This window comes from Borostomias antarcticus (genome assembly GCF_949987555.1).
Source record: "Borostomias antarcticus genome assembly, chromosome: 22".
Classification (NCBI taxonomy): domain Eukaryota; kingdom Metazoa; phylum Chordata; class Actinopteri; order Stomiiformes; family Stomiidae; genus Borostomias; species Borostomias antarcticus.
The window spans coordinates 17,786,259-17,804,181 of record NC_140255.1 but is presented as its reverse complement, the minus strand read 5'-3'; the positions used below and the strand labels follow the sequence as shown (position 1 = coordinate 17,804,181).

At 43.4% G+C, this 17,923-nt stretch overlaps 1 protein-coding gene across 1 annotated transcript in view; it reads left to right on the top strand.

The window, feature by feature from the left end:
• anks3 (ankyrin repeat and sterile alpha motif domain containing 3) overlaps nt 1-17,923 on the top strand; it is a 204,546-nt gene that overhangs the window by 163,465 nt on the left and 23,158 nt on the right. The window lies entirely within an intron of this gene.

The window sequence follows — 17,923 nt, the reverse complement described above, 5'->3', positions numbered from 1 at the left end:
CTACCCCTACCCGAGTTAGAACAGTGTTTTTTTTTATATCCCATTGTTGTGTATTTAGATATTTTAAGTACAGTAGTCGTCACGTGTATTTAGAAGTTTTAATAGTATTCACATGCAATAGAAATAAATGCACTCTGTGTATCTGAATGATAACTGATTCAACATTGACAGACAAAGCAGGCCCTGTGTGTGTAAATCAGAAGCGTGGCCATGTCTGTCACAGAGCAGACGCAAGGCAGACTAAGGATAACAGACTGTGCTAAGGTATTGCATAAGATTGGCCATAGGGTTGAGGAAGTGAGGGACCATATTAGGGCTGGGTTAAAAAAAAAATCAAATGATGACTTAATTCTGAGGTCATTTACAATTTTGACTAATGCCGTCTCTGTGCTATGATGGGCGCGGAAGCTGGACTGGTAAAGGTCAAGGGTAGAACTTGTAGCTAGGAACTCATTAATCTGTTTGAAAACAATCTTTTCCAGAATTTTATTCAAGAAAGGAAGATTGGAGATTGGTCTAAAATTGCTAAGAACGGAAGTGTCTAAGTTGTTTTTCTTCAGCACGGGTCTCACCAATGCAGTTTTAAGTATTGGTGGGAAGACACCTGTAGATAGCAAGTCATTGACAATGGCTAAATTGTCATAGGATACAAATCGGTGGGGATGGGATCCAATATGGGATCCGAATATGTCGAGGAGTTCACATATCAAGGCAGTCTACTCAGCAAGAACAATGCATGCAATAAAGATATCAGCATAAGGCTTGGGAAAGCTCGCAGTGCATTTGCAATCCATACCATCTGGAAGTCAAAGCAGTACAGCCTAAAAACCAAGATCAGACTGTATAATAGCAATGTCAGTTCTGCTGTATAGCTCAGAAAGCTGGCGAGTTGTTGAGAGTGACACGAAGAAGATCAATGCATTCCACAATGGATGCCTCCGGAGGATATGTCACATCTTCTGGCCAGAAAGGATTTCCAATGAGGACATAGATAAATAGAGATAAAAACACAAACTGTTGCAATGTGGTGCTGGAACTTAAACAACGCCGGCTCCAATGACTAGGACATGTCCTCAGAATGGACCAGGACTATATTCCCAAAGTAGCCTTGAGATGAGCCAGCCGCAAGGCATGGAGCATCCTTAAAGGAGTACTAAAGGGAAAATGCATGTTTAGCCCTGTTTTAAGGTTACTTATGATCATATGGTTCAGATCAAAACGTTGACAAAACTAGCACTTTGGAAAAAGTCTGATAATTGCTCTACCACCGTTTTGGTCATGCAATGGATGTGGGTGGGCACCGTGAAAAATCGTTCAAAAAACATGTTAAACTCTCAATTTCAAAGACAAGAAACTCACCGAGGTGTTAGTTGGCGTTCTGACATATAATTCGCCATAAAGTAAGTAGAATAACCATCCTTTGTCCCTGCAAGAATTACCGCCTTTTCTCATGTCACGTGTCTGTATTCTCGACCACTGTTGATGACGCCTGCCATTTAATATGACGTGTACAATGGGTTAGCCAATCACATCCTGGAAGCGCCATACCTGTGTTTTGCTTGAATATAAGGCCGCGCAAGACCAGATTGCGGCACTTCACTTGGATAAACCACTCAACGTGCGTTGTCCTGAAGTCCTGGCGCTCGTATGTTTTCTCAATAAACCAGACTGGGTCATGAAGCAATGCACAGCAGATAAATGATATGACATACAATGGGCATTATGGACAGAGTTAGAAGACCTCGACTTAGATGACCTGGAACTTCTCTCCCACACACAGCAGCAGATGCAGGAAAATACCAGTATCATTACAGACAACTCTACTAAAATCCACAGAGAAGGAAGAGCAAGGTCATGAAAATCAATACTAACAACATATCACCCATCATTCTGGAAGGAGAAGCATTGGAAGAGGTAAATGACACCTTCCTGGGCAGCATTGTCAACAAGCAAGATGGAACAGATGCTGACATGAGAGCCAGCATTGGCAAGGCCAGAGGAGCCTTTCTCCAACTAAAAAATATCTGGACCTCAAGAGACCTTTCCATCGTAACCAAGATCAGGATCTTTAACGCCAACATGAAGTCAATCCTACTCTGTGGCGCCGAAACCTGGAGGACCACTGTCATCACAACCAATAAACTGCAAGTTTTCTTAAACACCTGTCTGCAACGAATCCTCGAGATTCGCTGGCCTAACACCATCAGCAATAAAGACTTGTGGCAATGAACACAACAGCCAGCAGAGAAAGAGATTCTACAATGGTGTTGGAGATGGATTGATCATACACTCTGTAAACTATCTTCCAACATCACAAGACAATCTCTCTCAGGTGGAACCCCAAAGGGAAAAGAAAGATAGGCTGACCACGAAACAGCTGGTGCTGAGACTTGGAAGCTGATGCCAAGAAGATGGGAAACACCTGGAGACAGCTGGAGAGGTTGGCTCAGGGCCTGGACGCTTGGAGAACCCTTGTTGCCGGCCTATGCCCCAGAAGGGATAATAGGCGTAAGTAAGAAACTGAATGTTGAAACAAAAGTTAATTTTCAAACTATCGCGACCACACTACTTCATACCTTTCATACATTAAACCTCTGCAGCACGTTGGAGAGGTAATTGTGATGAGCTGTGATCAAGTGGCCCCCTTTTCACTGCACACAAATTGGCCAACTCTGTGGAGGCAAGAAATATAGTTTGCAATGGATGAAACTGGCAATTTGCTAGTGCTATAGGGCATAACGTCGCTTAGCGGCGAATGAAAATAGGTAGATGTTTCTTTCTGACCTGAAAAGGTTTTTCTCCTATTGTTGCAAATTGTTCTACATAGCACTCTTTATTTTTTCCAACTGCAAAATGTTGTATATAATTGTGAATAGAATTGCTTATGTATTTGTTGTCTTTTCAGTAATAACCAATGCACTATAGACTGCAAATGTATGTTCTCCTCTACCCTCTCAAAGACAATCCAAGAGAAGAACTATACTATGTAAGCCTATATACTATACTATACTATACTATACTATACTATACTATACTATACTATACTATACTATACTATACTATACTATACTATACTATACTATGCTACACTACACTATACTATATTATACTATTTTACTTTTCTACCACAGTTTACTAGCATTAGCTACATCTCGTGTGCTACTGTAGAAAATGTAGATGTACTGTAGATGACTCAGTTTTCCTGTTCAGCAGGAGGTGCAGAATGACTTATATCCAATGTCACCACAGAAATAGGGAAGCTGTGTTCAAACCGTGTCTTTTCTTAGGCCTGAACTAACACGATAGATGTGCTGACAGAGAAATTGTCTCTGTCAGCAATTATGGTGACAGTTTGTTCGTGGTTTGTTCTCCTTTTTTTAAGTCTGTTTCAGAACATTCCAAGATGGACATTCAAGATGTTCATTGAGCCATGTGCTTCCTCTATGTTAGCCCCAGTGCTTGACTTGGACTGTAATAGGTGCAGGTATATGGTACTGTTTGTATTAGGTGTTATATTAGGTGCAGGAGCTCCACAATACTTTTGAGCTGATATAAGAGGACTTGAAGTTGAGGTGCTAGTGAGCTCCTGTCCAAGTCAAGCACAGCCCACCCTCAATACAGGCAACAAAGCCCTTTCAGCTCCATTAGAGGCGGAAATCCTAAAAGGTTCTTTCTGACCTGAAATAGTTCTATATAACCTTACAGACCTGAAAAGTGTTCTATATGGAACCTCTTGTAAAAGGGTTGTTTTATTGTTACAAAAGGTTCTATATACAAAGGGTTCTATAGTCCTCAAAAAAAGTTCGGAAACGTTATTTGGTCGATTATTTCTCCCCTTTAATAATACCAATTGGTATTGTATTTTCTATTGTTGGAAAGCCTGAATAATCACCTTTACAATGAAGTACAACTTGTAAGGACCGTGCATTTGTGGAATGAGCAACACAGCTAAAAGTGTGGGTAGTGCCCCCTATAAATGTGCCAACATCCCCTGCTATATTCTTTAAAAATACAGTATTATGTAGCCTATGTTTTATTCACACTCTGATCATTAACACCTTTTCACACTAGACTGTTCTGTCAGGAGGTATTTAACTTCAAGTCTAAGTAAGTGCTGTGGTGATGAGATGCCGGCCAACGAAAACAAACACGGAAATAAAGTGGGTCAGTGGAATCTCATTAAGCCTGATGAAGGCAGCAAAACTGCAGAAACGTTAGTTTTGCGTCTTATTAAATATTTTGCATCAGAGCTTCGAGTGTGTGGCGACCCATTTTATTTTCCTATTTAACAAGTGCAACTAGTGTTCCAATATAATTGAGAAGTGTGAAGAGCACTGGGGTTAGGTGCATAGTACAAGGGCACTACAGCAACAGTGCATGGGCCCCCAGGGGTAGGGCACTTTGGCATCACCAAGACTCTGCAATGGCTTCAAAGTTTCTACTGGAGGTGCTGGGTGAGACGTTAAGCAGTTCTACTGCAGCTGCACCACCTGCAATGCCAAGAAGGACAAACTCATGCCCCGTTGCAGCAGTACAGTGTGGGGGCATCCATGGAAAGAGTTGGGGTGGACGTGGTTAGGCCATTCCCAGTGACAAAGGACGGTAACCATTACATCCTCTCAGAGATGGTCTGACTTTACAAAGTGGCCTGAAGTCTTTGCCATCGCCAGCCAGACCACAACCACAGTGGTAGACTGCTTTGTTGAGGGGATGTTCACCTGGTTCCCAGGTATTCGGGAAGGTGTGTCGTCACCTCTGGGTGCGGAAGACCCGGACCGCTCCTTACACCTTCAAAGTGATGGTCTGCACTGTCCTGCACCCTGTCCTATGTCGTCTTCATCAGCGTATGCCTAGTCAAATTCCTAACGGATCTTGAATCTTGGGGGGGAGAACACAGGCTGAAATGGAGCAATAGTTATTAGGCCTACCCTTGATATCCACAAGATGGCTCTATACACACGGTGATGAAATTTAAATTATGGTAGCAGTAATCTACCCTATATCACATGAATTACGAATATCAGGAGTTAGGCTTATATAAAGGCCAAAAAAGAACCCCCCTTTTGCAGATTTATGATTGTTTTACCCTTACATCATCATGTGAATTAGCCTACGAATAGGCGGTCTAGATTATTTTTGAAAGGTCTTTATATTGTGAGCCTACATATTGGAAAGGAATTGGCTATTAAATTCAACTTGAACTATTCACGACAACATATTTGTCTATTTGTGATATCACAAATCAAGTGTTATTCGAGGTAACCATCCCTAAGCCAGATATGTGAATATAGGCCTACTGCATATCCACGGATCTGGCGTAGGGACTATTGCATATCCACAGATCTGGCGTAGGGACTACTGCATATCCACAGTTCTGGAGTAGAGAAGGTTACCTCGAATAACACTTGATTTGTGATAGGCTATCACCAATAGACAAATATGTTGTCGTGAATAGTTCACGTTGCATTTAATATGTCTTGACTGCTGCCTCCTCGGACACCCATTCGACAGACAACAGGATACTGGCATGCAGCTCACACGACAGACCTCTTTCCCTTCCTAACTGTTAGACTCGCGTCCTTGTCTGCCTTGAATGCAAAACACTGTCAATGCATTTGTCGGCAAAGGAACACATTAACAAAGTAGTGCCTCAAACCCCCCAGTAATTGACGAAGTTCCGTTTAGGGCCCCGTAGGCGACAGATATACGACGCCTGGGTTCTCGCCACCTAATTAGCGCGTGTGCTCGTCGGCAGCGAGAGACTGGCCGATCATCATAGAGAGAGACCAGAGAGACCGAACCAGGAAGAGAGAGAGAAACTACAGCGAAAATATACGTGTCAAACACACTGAGAACCCACTGTGGTCCTGCCATAAAGGTCAACAATAAAACCTGGGGTGACATGCCTTCTCCATCGCTGCCCCCACCGTTGGCTATATAACTCCCTCCCCAAATCATCCCTCAAACCCTACCTCTTCCAATATTGCTTTTAATGTTTAAAACTAGCGTTAGCGTTATAAATAAAATACATTATTATTGTTAATAATAATAATAATAATTATTATTATAGAAACTGTCAACCATAGAAAATGAGCATGGTGAATACTCCATGAACAGATGGGTGGCTGCTGTGTATAGAAGCATTTATTAGACTAGTCTGAATGCAGCTTAGCCAATTGTAAGAATGACCTACTGTAGCCTATATATCCACTAAAAATGTTTGACACTTGAAAATGGTCAATTGAAATGTAATACTAATTATGTACACAATGTATTTGAGCATTAGAGCACAGAAAACCTGGCAATTGCCATTTCACTTGCATATGCATGTGAGCATTTTCCACTGAATTTCTAAATGCTATAGGCCTAGAAAGCTTAACCATCCATGCAGAGACAAACCTGCAAGGTATTGCCTACTGTATCTACCTGTATGAGTTCTCTGACAGGTCGACCTGCTTCCCCTCCCTCTCTCCCTTGAATCTTTCAGTTTAGTTTGTCCTTCAGGCTATGCTCATATGATAGGCCAGCTCTATTAGCCTCCAGCTGGCTAACTTATCTTGGCTTATGTATGCAGTGTGATATGATAAAACCCAGCAGCAAGCGAGGAGAGAATTCTTTTTTAGCCCGTTAAAATCTGCATTGCCATAAAAAAGACAACCGTCACCCATTTCCTGCACAAATAGGATGTTGATTTTCCATGAAGCAGATGAATGTCACGCTCATGTGTGAGTGTGACACCTGCAACTGAATGGAGTGTTGACTCATAGTGGTGACAGGGAAACGATGAGTCTCATCATGAATCATCAGATAGATTACACCAACAGCACCAGCCTGGCCTGTGGGGAAAGCATATGCACTTGCCTGGAGTAGGCTACACTATTTTGCCAGATCAAACAACACAATCCCACACGGCCTGCCATAGACTCCCTGTGAGAGCCACTCACTGTTCCTTCGTTTCTGGGTTTTCTGCTTCTTCTTCTACTCTCTACCGGAAATACATGCGCCATCCTCCCGTACCACGTGGTTATGGCAGAAGTTGGTTGGGGAAAAAATGACGCTGTGTGGAGGCAGACGCCTTTGAACTTGCCGCGAAAAGTCGGAGAATCTCAAGTGTGTATCTCTGCAGGCAACGGAGGGAACCAATGACGTACGATCATTCAAATTTGAAGTATAGCAGAGCGAGCGCTCAACTTCAAACGAAGTTCGCTTAACGGTCCTAACGACATCAACCGTCTCTCGGGCTGTGTGCGAGAGTAGGCCTAGCTTAGTCGAACTAGACAGAGGCTTCATTTCCCAGTCGATCACGATGGCGCGGTACACGAATACCGGCGCTCACCGTAGAAGTAGCCGAGATACGCCTTCCCAGTATTACACACCAAGCGAGACATAGGATTAACTCTCTGGCGAGCATTTCTCTTGGAAACGGAAAGCTTAGCTGCCGAAAGCTGACCCGTGGAGGGGTAAGGCTGCCCGACAACTTTCCTTGATATCCCCGCCGGGGTAGGAAGAGTAGCCAGGCTAGCGCTAGCTAACCGAGTGGATGAACTGGCCCGTAGCGTTCTTGAGACATGATAACGGGGCAGAATCGCGCTACCCTCCACAGACTTAATTCTCTCAGCAGAGAGCGGAGGGGCAGGCGCAACCAGGTCAGAACCAGAACCCAGAGACACATTAACCATCAGACTGTCGAGCATGGAAAGGACACAAGTGAACACCGGTGTACACAGGAATATGCTCTTTATTGTGGAAACCCCTAATACAGGGACCACAACCATCCTCTAGCGTGAGTTGAGGGCCATAGGGAACAATGGCAGCCCGATCAGACGTTAATTGTCACGCAGTAGTGCCAGGCTTCTTCCTCTTCCACTGCGGGGCAGGACCTTGGCGAGCGGTGGAAGGAGCGTGGGAAGCTCCTGATTGTTTTTCACTGCCGTTGTTTTCGCTGCCAAACGCGAAAACAACGGCAGTGAAAAACAATCAGAGTCTGGTAATGATGAGTTTGTAAACCCGATAGTGTATTCAGTTCTGTTAATATGACTATTTCGGTTCTTGAAGTGGTGTTTTTACAGCTAACTTTTAACATTGAAGTCAACGGGCACTTCCGCATCCGCACCCCAGACTGACCAATATGGCTGCCAGGTGAATAAGGCGAATTGAGCGGATTGAGCGCCTTTTTCATATGCAAATGAGCTCAGCTAAGAGCAAGTCAGGAGGCTAAAGCTATGGAATGAGGGCTGTTGATGGCCAAGTCTTCCCCGGGGAGTCGGACGGTGCCACATGCACCGGTTGGGCGAGTTACGTCTTTTAAATCCTTATAGACTTTATGTGTGCGTGTATTCCTTTCCAACCCGTTCGTCATTTAGATCGTTTTTTTAGTGGGGGATAGCGGGGAGGGTTACGGGGTTCAGCCTGCCCTGTTAGGCTACTTGGGATTTAAGTCTGCTGCCTTATTTTGCAGTGTTAACAGGTGTAGCCCCCCATGTGTGTAGTGTAGTGTCACTCCAGTCCTTACAGTTGCTGAAGCGACCTGTGTGCGGTGGTCAAGTGTAAAGTGGCTATGGTTGTAGTGGCCCTCTTATGGGTGTGTGTGTGTGTGTGTGTGCAGTGTACATTAGCAGTGTGGTGTGATGGCAGTCGGCAATAAGGCCCCAGCCTAGGAGTAGGAGCAGGCGTTTCTTTGTGCCCTTCTTGTGATTCCCCCCCTTCATTAATTACTTATAGGAAGTGTTTGTCCTATTTTATGAACAAGTGTTTAATAAAGATTATTGATTGCGTACTCCGACTACTGTGTGCGTGTGGTTTGTGGTGCGGTACCTCTGAAATTAAACCTTAGTCTTTTGAGGCAGAACCCAATGCTTATTACAATATGATGAGACGAGCATCCGAGTTGAGGCAAAAGGTGAGTTTGTTCGTGTTAGCTAGCTAGCGTTAGTAACTATGCAAACAAACACAGCATAATTGCTTACAGTTTCTGCATAATTTCCACGGACAGTTGGTATTGCTTCATCATTCAGAAAGAGTTTATCTGAAAATCCTGCATTGTACTGACCCAGGTTGGAAAAGCAATTGGGCAAAAAAATGGTTGCCATCAAAAATATAATTTGGGACACGATCTGTGCTGCTTAGTACATCCAAGAACAGAACATTTTCCAAGCGAAGACATTATGCAAGCTAGCTGGACCTGCAAATAATGTCTCTAGCCAGGTAAACGCAGGTGATTGGAGGTATTCAGATGGGGGCGGGGTTACTATAATAGGTCCCCGACTGTGACGTAAAGTGACATGGGAGATTTGTTTGCAGAGATTGACTTATATAATATTTTCATTTCAGCTGACCACAACAAAATGACTGGTTTGTTTCACTTCATACTTTGTATTAGTACGCCCACCAGAGACTCAAATGTACATGCAAAAACAATGAAAAAGTTAGTTTTGAAAATGTGGACCTCTTTAACCAACGTAAAGGACGCATGGAAGTATGTGGGCAGTGACTGTTATAATGTTTGAAATGGACGGATAGATTTTCGTACGAAAAGGGAGCATAAATAAGCCTTTACCAACCAGGCTTGAACTGGGGATGTACTGACACAACACACATGACCATCTAATCCAACCAAAAGCTATAGTATGCAATTCAATGGTGTGCGTGGTTGATATTTCAACTGAGGATTGAGTTTAACCAACTTGGTTACACATAGACCCACACAGAACTTATTTAACTGCAGTTCTCTGCTTATATATGACTTTGCGTGCTGATGACCTTGATCACATCCCAAGGGTTCCTCAACCTAATTTTCTGCCTCATTAGCGTTGTGCAGGAGAAGTGGGCTGTTTTGAGTATGGAGCAGCTTCAGTACAGGGGAACGTGGAGTAGAGTAGTGGAGGATGCTGGAGTGGAGTGAAGTGGACTGGGACCTCCCCAGGATTTCACCACAGTACTCATGAGCTTAATGACACAATGAGATTCGTGACAGGAAAATACAGTAATTTATTTTGTCTGTGTGTGTGTGTGCATGTGTGTTTTTGTTTGAGTGAGTGTGTGTGTGTGTGGCATTGATAAATGATGAGGAAGACGGAGACTGTAGTGCCTTTCTGAGAGACACACATACTGTAGGCACACACACACATCCACACGTACACACACACGCACACACGCACAATGCACTACTCCAAACCCTTACTCCACCACGGAGCCTAAAGCACCTCATCAGCATTCAGCATGCATCATCAGCTCACTCCAATCACGTGAGCTTAACCATGTACAGTGTGTGTGTGTGTGAGAGAGAGAGAGAGAGAGAGGGAGAGTGAGAGAGAGATATGTAGGAGGACTCTGACAGAGAGCAAATCCTCCTTTGTGTTCCCTCCATATTCCCAAGGTCATCTGAAGGAGTCCTGCTCTGCTAGTTAGCCAACACTTTAAGTGTAAAGACAGCAGACAGGATTGATATACAGTGTACAGTATGATATACTGTATGTACACATTGCATACTATGTTTCTAGGTCAATGTGGATGGGAGCATCAAATCGTGTGCTTCAGATGCATGCTGGATTATTGATAGAAGTGGTCCACCACTAGCCTGGCTCCAGCCCCTGAATCTGACTTTTCACATTTTCAAAATGTGATTTACAGTCTAGAAAAGCTCTTGTTCAGAGTGATTTCTCGGTTGGAATTCCAACCAGGCCAATCAACGTCCTTTGAATGCGATGACAGAATTAAACTGTATGATGTGATTGGTTAGGAGATGAACTAAGCGCTGAGCAATGCCCATCTCAGAAAATGGCTGCAATGGGAGCTTGTTCAGACTGAATAATAAAGTGAATCTAAACGGCAACTAGTCAGGCTAGTCCACCACCCTACCCCCTCACTCTAATGGACAAGCACCACCCCATGCTGTTTCCTTTGTTGAAGTCTGATTGGACACCCCCCCCCCACCCCCACCGTACTCAAGGGCAACAAGATAGCCGCGGTGCTGGTGGATTTTTTCTCGGGTAGATTGCAGACGGGTTTTGATACCCAGTTGCCATGGTAACCGGCATCCGAGGCACACCTGACCTACATATGTGGCGTATGTACATGCTAACCATCTGTAAGGGACACTCCGCTCAGACACACGGGGAGTCCCGTGGTCCGTCTGTCTATTGAGAACCCATGAGCGAACACATAACACGCCAACTGTGGTCTTAGGTTTATGGGGTTTGTGGAAATCTGCAGAGAAGCATTGTCAAGGCTGAGAGACATTTGTGTACATAAACAATTCCCATGTACTGAACTGATTTTAATTTTAGAAGCATTTGTGCCTCAAAGCACATTCTACTGGTGATCAATAATGGATGAATGACAGAGGAGGCTGCAGGTTGAGGAAAAGTGCAGAAGTTCAAGTGTTGTGATTTATGATTTACCACTGATACCTAGACTAGAACTGTATTGCATATCTGTCAGAATGATGGAAGAGCATTACTATGTGGTGACTTATATATGCATGATACAAATGAGCCATTCACCTCATTATACTCATAGTCTGACTAATGTGCAGCGTCTATCTTCCAGGTGTGACTTCCTTATTGTTCTTTCAAGAGCATACAGTAGCATCTTTATTCCAGATCAATTAATCTAAGTCTGAGCAACATTTAGGTTCTTATTGACGATTGTTGTATTGTTTGTGTTGTACCGTCTACTATGTATGGTCCTGCTGTCTAGAATGTCGTATTGTTGTATGGGACTGTCCACCATGTATTGTCTTGTTGTCTTGTACACTGAATGTTTGTTGTATTTTTTTTTTATATGCCCCATTCTTTTTCAGAGTTCCAAGAACATCTGCCCAGGGACGGCAGTTGAAAACTAGCCACATTGGCTAGCACTGGCACTGGCACATTCACAGAAATGTCAATTATTGGCACTATCCCTGTAATTTTAAACCAAATGAAGTAAAGTAAGACAAGGACACTGTGTCTTTTATCAGTGTGGGACACGCTGATAGGGAGAGAAGTCGCAGCAACTCTCCGTTGGGCCATTAATGAGTATTGAAACTTGACAAAGGTTAAAAGAGCCTTCTGCCCTCTCTCCCATCTCCTCGTCTTTCTATACATTTTAAACCTTTCCGCACACTCTCTCGCAAATGCTCTGTATTCAGAAATAGCCTATTTTCTCCTTTTCCCTCCACTCCTTCCCTGCCCTCCTAGTTTCATCGATTCTGCCGAGACAGGGCAGGGGACAGTGGTTCCCCATGAGGCATGCTGGATAATAAATCTAATTCCTGTCTACGTGTGGAGGCTCATGGGAAGGCACCGGCCCACTTTTCGGCCAGACAAATATATCCTCAAAAATGGCCGAAAGTGGGCCAGAAAAGAGGTTTGGAAGTACACCTGGGTGTCTGCTGGTCAAGAACCACCAGACGTCGGTATCACAATTAGGACTCTGTCATGTTTTATAGCTTTTTTGAGGGCAGGGATATTAGCATGTAAACATGCTGTCATTTGGCTGACAGATCAAGGGCTTGTCTTAGTAGAAAGGATTATCTGGATGCTGTTGAATGTACATAATATGCTTTTACATCTTCATGGTGAAAACGTTTTGCTCTTCCATCATTCTAACATATGCAATACAGTTTTATGTAAGATCATTGGACAACATCTACAGTATAAACCAAAACCTGTGTTGCAGTTGCTTACAGCATGGAAGCTTCCAGTAGGAAAACAGAGTAAGATTGTTTTCAGAGCTCTTCCCCCAAACCTGAGAGTTTATTACAAGACTACGCTTTCTCCTCCATCCTCCCTGAAGCATCCTATTTGTGATTCACTTCCTGTGTTGTAAAGAGTGAATTCATCTAATGACATCATCCCTTAACTGCTCGACTGCTCTCCTGTTTCACACTCTTCCTGTCCAGTTCCAAGAATGGCAACGACAAACCAATGTAATGGTGCAGTACTCCTGCTCATCCCTCACACAACTAGCCTCGTAAGACCATCCTGATCTACCGAGCTCGCATTCTGTTTCTCACCGCACATCAATCTGGGCTTCCTCCTATCTCGAACGATTTCAGTGGGCGGGAGTACTTGCCTTGACACACTCCTTCAGCCAATAAACCTTGCCAAATCCAGTCGGAAGAACGACGAAAATATCTTTAACTCCGAGAAACTCTTGTTCTTGTTTAATTGTTATTATTGAGTCTATTTTTGCAATAACTGCACATATGGCTGTTTATTCTACTAACGTTAACATTACTGCTCATTGCAATGGGAATTTTTGTGACAGGAACCAATCCGGGGTTATGTTCTACAGGGGGGCAGAAGAGCAGTCAGAACACAGTCCTTGATTGGCCCAGTCAAAATGTAATCGTAGAGAAATCGTTTGAGATAGGGGAAGTCCAGACTGATCTGCGGAGCAAAGCTGAATGTGAGCTTGTGAGATCAGGATGGTCTCACCAGGCTATTACACAATTACCTCAGCCGAGAAAAGGAACCTGTCATCCACAATATTAAAACTCTTAAAAGTGTATTTATTACTTAAACTAGGCTACCTTAAAAAAAAAAAAATCATAATCCACCAATGGATGCATGAAATACGCTATACAAATAAAGCTTTGATTGATTAATTGATTGAACCATACACTATGATGTTTGTCAATTTAAAGCATACATTTTACTCATCTCCATTAACTTGCAAGTTAGCTAATATTAGCTAGCTGACATTACACTCCTTTAACACTCACCAAAACCTTGTAAAGCCGATCCTGCATGCCAGCTCTTACAGAACTGACTCTCCTTTCACATAGCTGCAGCTCTCAACATAGCCAGACTAACAGTTACTTTCACCTCTTTTAATCATTTTAAAATTTCTGGAATAACTGCTTTACAGATTTACGATAAACTGCAACTTTCTTGACTTGCAAAATTATGTTTTAGATTGACAAACATATGTGTATGGTCATTCAAATGTGATCAAGAAAAAAAGTCTCTTGTCGTTCAGTACCTTACATATTTTATTCCGAAATAAGGCCCCATGGGTCAGCTCTTACTACTTCCGCTTAAGCACTCTATACATTCTGTCAGGTGGTTTTGATATGGATTTTGACAGTGCATGAAAACATTAGCTGGCTAGCTAGCTACAGTAGCTTGCAATACAGCTCTACTTTATGGCTAACATGGCACTGTAGGGGCAGCCTGGCTCTTTCTGTGCGGAATTTGCATGTTCTCCCCAGGTTTGCATGGGTTTCCCCCACAAAGAACCCAATATGAAAAACATGCAGAAGAACAGATCGCTAACGCTGTCCGTCGCTGACGAAGGTGGACAGGAGCACTTGGATTGGTCCCCAGGCGTGGCTCTCGCCCGCGCCCTTGTCTGCTCCCAGCTGCCCTTGGGGGAAGGACGAAGGGATGGGCTAAGCGCAGAGAACATTTAGTTGGTGGCAGCCTACTGCATGTGAGTGTGTGTGTGTGTGTGTGTGTGTGTGTAAGTGTGTGTATTGCGGAAGTGTTGGAATGTCAAATCATATGACAAATCAGCCTCCTTCTTCTTCTTCTTCTAGCCAGCAGAGAAGACAAGCGCCAGATTGTTGTCGTCACACCACGTGGCAAGGTGCTGAACCTCATCGCTGAAGGTTGTCTCATCATCACCTCTAATCAGACCTATGAGTACCACTGTGGTCTCATCTGCAAACTTGATTGAGGTGTTGGAGCTATAAATAGGAATGTAGTCATGGGTGAAAAGGGAGTACAGAAGAGGGGCTCAGTAAGCAGCTTATTGGCACGTCAATGTTCAGGGTGATAGTGCAGGAGGAGGTTGTCTAAGTTATCAGACTGGGGCTTGTTAGTCAGAAAGTCCAGTTGCAGAGGGATGTGCTGATACCTAGCTGGCTAAGCTTGGAGAACAGCTTGGAGGGGATCGCAGTGTTAAATGCTGAACTGAAATCTATGAACAGCATTCTGATGTACAAGTTTTGACTGTACAGCTGGGTCAGTTTGCATGCTAATATTAGCAGGAAGTAAAACTACTGTACATCAGAGAGGACAGGCAGTCACAGCTTTGGCATATTTTATCACAACATTGGTCCTTTCTCTTTAGCATTTCTCTCCAGTATTTTTCTGCAGTCTTGGTAGAAATTATTATCTGGATGCTGTTGAAAGTACTACAGAATATGCTTTTACATCTTCATGGTGAAAACATTTGCTCTTCCATCATTCTAACATATGCAATACAGTTTTATGTAAGATCATTGGACAACATCTACAGTATAAACCAAAACCTGTGTTGCAGTTGCTTACAGCATGGAAGCTTCCAGTAGGAAAACAGAGTAAGATTGTTTTCAGAGCTCTTCCCCCAAACCTGAGAGTTTATTACAAGACTACGCTTTCCCCTCCATCCTCCCTGAAGCATCCTATCTGTGATTCACTTCCTGTGTTGTAAAGAGTGAATTCATCTAATGACATCATCCCTTAACTGCTCGACTGCTCTCCTGTTTCACACTCTTCCTGTCCAGTTCCAAGAATGGCAACGACAAACCAATGTAATGGTGCAGTACTCCTGCTCATCCCTCACACAACTAGCCTCGTAAGACCATCCTGATCTACCGAGCTCGCATTCTGTTTCTCACCGCAGATCAATCTGGGCTTCCTCCTATCTCAAACGATTTCAGTGGGCGGGAGTACTTACCTTGACACACTCCTTCAGCCAATAAACCTTGCCAAATCCAGTCGGAAGAACGACAAAAATATCTTTACCTCCGAGAAACTCTTGTTCTTGTTTAATTGTTATTATTGAGTCTATTTTTGCAATAACTGCACATATGGCTGTTTATTCTACTAACGTTAACATTACTGCTCATTGCAATGGGAATTTTTGTGACAGGAACCAATCCGGGGTTATGTTCTACAGGGGGGCAGAAGAGCAGTCAGAACACAGTCCTTGATTGGCCCAGTCAAAATGTAATCGTAGAGAAATCGTTTGAGATAGGGGAAGTCCAGACTGATCTGCGGAGCAAAGCTGAATGTGAGCTTGTGAGATCAGGATGGTCTCACCAGGCTATTACACAATTACCTCAGCCGAGAAAAGGAACCTGTCATCCACAATATTAAGACTCTTAAAAGTGTATTTATTACTTAAACTAGGCTACCTTAAAAAAAAAAAATCATAATCCACCAATGGATGCATGAAATATGCTATACAAATAAAGCTTTGATTGATTAATTGATTGAACCATACACTATGATGTTTGTCAATTTAAAGCATACATTTTACTCATCTCCATTAACTTGCAAGTTAGCTAATATTAGCTAGCTGACATTACACTCGTTTAACACTCACCAAAACCTTGTAAAGCCGATCCTGCATGCCAGCTCTTACAGGACTGACTCTCCTTTCACATAGCTGCAGCTCTCAACATAGCCAGACTAACAGTTACTTTCACCTCTTTTGATAATTGTAAAATTTCTGGAATAACTGCTTTACAGATTTACGATAAACTGCAACTTTCTTGACTTGCAAAATTATGTTTTAAATTGACAAACATATGTGTATGGTCATTCAAATGTGATCAAGAAAAAAAGTCTCTTGTCGTTCAGTACCTTACATATTTTATTCCGAAATAAGGCCCCATGGGTCAGCTCTTACTACTTCCGCTTAAGCACTCTATACATTCTGTCAGGTGGTTTTGATATGGATTTTGACAGTGCATGAAAACATTAGCTGGCTCATGAAAACATTAGCTGGCTAGCTAGCTACAGTAGCTTGCAATACAGCTCTACTTTATGGCTAACATGGCACTGTAGAGGCAGCCTGGCTCTTTCTATGCGGAATTTGCATGTTCTCCCCAGGTTTGCATGGGTTTCCCCCATAAAGAACCCAATATGAAAAACATGCAGAAGAACAGATCGCTAACGCTGTCCGTCGCTGACGAAGGTGGACAGGAGCACTTGGATTGGTCCCTAGGCGTGGCTCTCGCCCGCGCCCTTGTCTGCTCCCAGCTGCCCTTGGGGGAAGGACGAAGGGATGGGCTAAGCGTAGAGAACATTTAGTTGGTGGCAGCCTACTGCATGTGAGTGAGTGTGTGTGTGTGTAAGTGTAAGTGTGTGTATTGCGGAAGTGTTGGAATGTCAGGTCATATGACAAATCAGCCTTCTTCTTCTTCTTCTAGCCAGCAGAGAAGACAAGCGCCAGATTGTTGTCGTCACACCACGTGGCAAGGTGCTGAACCTCATCGCTGAAGGTTGTCTCATCATCACCTCTAATCAGACCTATGAGTACCACTGTGGTCTCATCTGCAAACTTGATTGAGGTGTTGGAGCTATAAATAGGAATGTAGTCATGGGTGAAAAGGGAGTACAGAAGAGGGGCTCAGTAAGCAGCTTTGTGGCACGTCAATGTTCAGGGTGATAGTGCAGGAGGAGGTTGTCTAAGTTATCAGACTGGGGCTTGCTAGTCAGAAAGTCCAGTTGCAGAGGGATGTGCTGATACCTAGCTGGCTAAGCTTGGAGAACAGCTTGGAGGGGATCGCAGTGTTAAATGCTGAACTGAAGTCTATGAACAGCAGTCTGATGTACAAGTTTTGACTGTACAGCTGGGTCAGTTTGCATGCTAATATTAGCAGGAAGTAAAACTACTGTACAGCAGAGAGGACAAGCAGTCACAGCTTTGGCATATTTTATCACAGCATTGGTCCTTTCTCTTTAGCATTTCTCTCCAGTATTTTTCTGCAGTCTTGATGTCATATTCGTGTTCATATTTCAAGTAGAAGGGATATCGGTCAGTATCATGTGAAAGGGTTCAGGGAAGGACACTGAGCAAAAATGGGCTCAGTCATATTCTTTAGTGTGGTCCCACACTATTTTGTGAAGGGCATATTGTCCCAAACAAAGAATCTAATCGTCACTTTCACCTCCAGAAAGAGTGAACAGTGGAGCACAGCAAAGCAGATAGGAAGGAAGATGTC